We start from the raw sequence: 5195 nt of genomic DNA, 5'->3' as shown, positions 1-5195 counted from the left end.
TGAAAATTTAGAATAGACCAGTTTCCCATTCGATGAATTTAGCATTCTCGGGATTTTTCGCTAAATGCCGTATTTTCAAAACGAGGCGCAGACTGCCGGGTCAGAACTAAGTGATAATGATAATGAAGCGATAGGATGTTGCTTGACAAAAAAGTTTACCATTCCTACAGAAACGTCATTGTTCTTGAGTTCATTATAAGTCAATAAAAAAGAAATCTTAAATGTAAATTTTTGATTTGATTACAAAAATTAGACCAAAGTAGATAGATCTAATTACGTAAGTGCGACACAGTGCTCTGACATTCAGATCACTGCATTTTTTCAAATTAGGTAGTTGATATTCAAAACTTTAATACCACTATTCTTTAGACTAATTTGAATACTAATAAGATTTTACGAGGAAAAGACGCTAAAATGCTTTCAGCCCGTCACGGCCTTTTCAGTTGCTATAAATTTGTGTCTATTAGTAATAGTTATAAGTAATACTTTGTACAACGTTTTTTTTAATCATTTTTAATACTTATGCTCAGTTTTGTATATACCAGATTTCGCAGTAAATTGCTATTGTTCTAGTTATCCTGGAACCAGGTTTCGGGTTTCTGGCATTTAATTTGAACTCAGTGATTGGAATCTGAATTGAAAGTAAAATCAAGTTGAAATATCACTTTTCAATGAATGCAAAGACATCGGATTATAACCAGCATTTAGCAACTTTTCAACCAACATGTCCATTTTATTCAGCAAGAAAGAACTATGACATTGAGTTTATTCTCAACTGATCCACGTAACTATTTAACTTTCATACAGTTGCAAGTAAAATATTGTTGTACCTTGGTCGTGCGAAAATGTAAAAGAAAAAGGTTTTATTTCGCATAATTGCAAAATATTCTAGGTTGCTGCCAATCTAAATGCAAGCAGTTATCTGACTATATATAGCGCCGAACGAAAATTTTAAATGACACCCTAAAATATATCAAATCAAAAGAATTTTACCAGTTTCCATTTTATGTGATCTTGTATCTATTTGAAAAGCGGTAGGATTTTAATTAACAAGAATGCAAATGTGTTTCCCGCCAGTCAAAACAGTTTTAGGCTTGCCTTTATTTTTTTATTCGAAATCTTAAAGTTGATTATTTGATATTCTTTTAGTATGTTATAATTCTCTATGTGCAGATGCATCTAAACATAGCTTTTACCACATTTTGGCGCGTGAGTTTTCTTCTACAAACGCATCGCACAGACTCGTTTAATCGCGACTTTTACTGTTTGGTTATTATAATTACTTACAAAGAAAGTACTTTCAAAAGAGGCATACGTCTGGAGACATTTTCCTGCTTTAAATAAATACTTGCAAATTGATCACAGTAAACAGAAAACCATCCTGATGTCAATCAAGAAGGACCGTCCCACATGCTGTCAAGATCTTTATCATATTCGGGTACAAAAAGAGAATTAATTGAATCATTATGTATATAATACCAAATTACATTATAGAGAGCTGACTGTCTTATAAATCATTTAACCAGACCACATCTTCTTATTGTTTGTATTCGTTCTTCAGTGCGAGTTTTAAGCTTTTACTTTTACTGGCAACGTTATAAAATATAATGAATATGTATAGAAATGAAGTTTTCATTAATTTCAATATGTAACTAACCGACAGGAAATGTGTGAAGAAGTCTTTTAAAAATAAAACCAAGAATAAAATTTAATATTGTCCGATATAATATTAGAAAGAACGATTACTACGATATATCAAAATAGAAAAAAGTTGAAACTTCTAAGGTCGCTCAACACGACAAAAACGAAAAGGTTGCAGGCTCGGTTTTATTGAGCCTGTTCATGGACGGTAGTGGAAATGCATGCTACCGTCCACGCCCTCTAGCCCCGGGTTGAGCAGAACTCAACATTTACACATGCTAAAAGTACAAAAAGCAATTTAGAGACATCCGCAGATGTATTCAATACCTCCACCCAGCAGTCTGCGCCTTGTTTTGGATAACATTGTGCATATAGCTCTGCATGGAATATGAAAAGGGTCTGTTGGGGCATGTTACTTAAATAAGGAGGAGGTATTGATCCATGGAACGAGTGCAATACTGCCAAATTTGCTGGAGAGAACACGTCTAATTGTATAAAGATACTAACTGTTTTTCACAAAACATATTATGTTTATTTAGAAACCACTTGTGTTAAAAGACCACATCTTTACCCTTCCCTTACGTGGTCTCTTAAAACAAATTGTACTATATACATTTAAAGGAAAGCGAGAGATATATACATGCGCTAAGCAAGTGTTGTGTAGTTTTAACGAAGTAAGTTATTTCACATGAAGAGGATACATCTATCCCCATACGTATAATTGTATTGGTATCATTTTTCTTTGCTTTTTCTAACTTTTGCCAGAGATATAGGACTGACCTAGTTCAACCAAACCTGTCATTGGCATTTCTGAAAACAGTGATTTTACCATGTTGAAATAAAATGCTTATGTTTAGATCTGTGTTTATTATAGGAGCATGGAATCCATTCAGTATATGTATAATAGAATTTCTCTAATGGGTCGTGATAGGTGTTGCAGTGTCCTTTACCTTAATCAAACCGAGTGTGCTATTATTTTGCCTGCATTCATTGCTTCAGAAGGATCCTCTTACACTTGAGATTTTAACGATAAGAATACCAGCCTTCATATATATTTTTTCACATATACATGTGTATATTTATAATTCAGTTCTTTGAAATTATCCAAATTATATTATAATATAATATATTATTTTTGTTACATTTTTATTATTTGATTTGTTTTGGAATATGCACACTCATATGTACTGCTGGGCACTTTGCCGTAATTTGTATTTAAAATGCAAACAGATAGAACCTATAGCTTCTATGGTTCCAATCAGTTATAAAAACTAAAATGTCACTGCTGATTTGTGTGACATGATAATAGGCATTCGAATTTATAAGCCAATGATGAACCAGTGCCAAGGTATAGTGCAGTTGTCGCTGTACATAAAGCAGCATGTGTGTGTGCGTGTGTTTTACATGACATGATATTTTGGGTTCAAATGAAGGTTTGTCCAAAAAGGATGATTTTGGCTTGTCTGACAGATTGACAATATTCTGAGTAGAAATCTTTAATTTTGAAATATAAATCTGTCATCGTCATGGAGAAATTGTAACTTTTCGAACACCATATTTTCGTATCAAAGTATCAAAACTGAGGCAATATTTTAATGAAGAGTTTTTCTTAAAAAAATCACGACAATTTACATAATGGAGTAACAAAAACAATATGCATGTAATGAAATTTGTTTCCTACGGATTCTTTCTTTGATTTCAGTGCCATTTTATAAAATTTTAAAAAAGATTGTGTCCATGACAACGTATTTCTTAAAAACCATTTTAATAGTCCCTTGAAACGTCAAGTTATAGCGTACATCGAAAATGTGAAATGACTGTATATTTCAAGTTTTTTAGTATAGACATAGTTCATATAGAATGTGTGTAAGATCTTGAGTAGCATTCTTTTAAATAAACACAGATTTCACTGGATATCCAGTTAGATAACATCACAAAACCTTGACATTAAAATTAATATTACACACTCGTGATTCATTTTATATTTTCCATTGAAATTTCAACAAAGGCAGTCACGCAAGAAAATATAATTAACAGAAATATTATCCATTTTCAGATGGTATAATTAACCGCTGTTTCGTTGCATTAGCAGCAATGCATAGTTTCTTTTAAAAGTAATATGTCTGTCAATTCCTTGTTGTATTTTAAATACTTATGTATTTTATCCATATCTTTACACCAAAAACAGTCTACTGTCATATTTAATTAAGAGACATCTTTTCGTGTAAAGAACACGACATTGTTTGGGAAATATACAATTTCTCGATATGCCTGTTTGAATAAAAATATTGCCATAGTAAGGAAGGTTTGATTACATTCAGAATAGAAAATAACTAAGTATAGTCTGATTAAGTAGAATTGATAGACACGAAATATAATGTATACATTAGCAAACAAATTTAAAAATTTACCATGGCAACAGACAATATTTTGCGACAAAAGGAACTCGTTTTACAAAGTTCATGCGAAAAGAAATGTCCTTTTACACAGTTATGAACACCCGTTTACTTAATAAATATTGAAATATTAATCACAAATTATTGAAATAAGACACAGTATATATTTAGCCGAGTAATAAAAACTTTTTGCAATGTTTGCAGTTTTCTGTCATGACCAATTATTAAAATGTTTTCAAAGACAGTTTTTGTTATTAAAATGTTTTCAACGGGAATGTTATTCATGCATATTATGGTTTCTAAAGTCTGATAAAGCCTTTCTCCATCTTTATTTTAAATGTCAATTTATTATAAATACTCTTGAAATGTAAGCATTTTAATCCTATTGCCATGGCAACAATGCAAATTTCATCAAAATGATGTAATTAAAGATTTTCAAGAAATAAATCAATAACAATCATCAGTTCTTCACAGCATAAAATATAAAAATATAAAACTAATTGTTGAGGTTTAAGTGCAAACAAATGTTTAGGATTTTTATCGTATTCTGGCACGACCCGTTCAGTAGGAAACTGCTAACAATTAAATTGTTCAGGTTGGTTGTGTTTTTATGAATAAAGAAATTAAACTATAACCAATAACTTTATTAGGTTTATGCAGCCTTACTTCAACCAACAGCAACTTTGTAAGCATATTACTTTTATCTGATGTGCCAGTTTAAAACATAGTTTTTCATGCATTCACTTTTGAACAGGTCATAAAGTTAAATTATGTAGTACTGTAACAATTAAAGCATTCTTCTTAACTACCCCCACAGTTGTCATGGCAACAAAGTATACTTTTCAGCTGACGTTTCTCACAGTTGAATAACTGACCCTTTTCTTATGTTGTTCAGAACGTTTAACGTTTATATGTCATGAAGGCAATTATTTGTGCAATATCAGCTACTTTCTAAATATCAATACCAGAAGCTTGCACTTTGTTCCATAGGGCTTAATCAGGATATGTGTTGTTCAGGGGTTCGAGTGTCTTTTTCGGCGATATATAACCATTTTGTGTCGATTCGCCGTAAAACTCAACTCACTCACTCACTCGAGCGTCTTTTTCAACAACAATTCAGTCGTACTTGTGCACAATGAGCACAATGCCAAATTGTAC

This window comes from Mercenaria mercenaria, chromosome 6 (genome assembly GCF_021730395.1).
Source record: "Mercenaria mercenaria strain notata chromosome 6, MADL_Memer_1, whole genome shotgun sequence".
Lineage (NCBI taxonomy): Eukaryota > Metazoa > Mollusca > Bivalvia > Venerida > Veneridae > Mercenaria > Mercenaria mercenaria.
Note: the sequence above shows the minus strand (reverse complement) of the source record.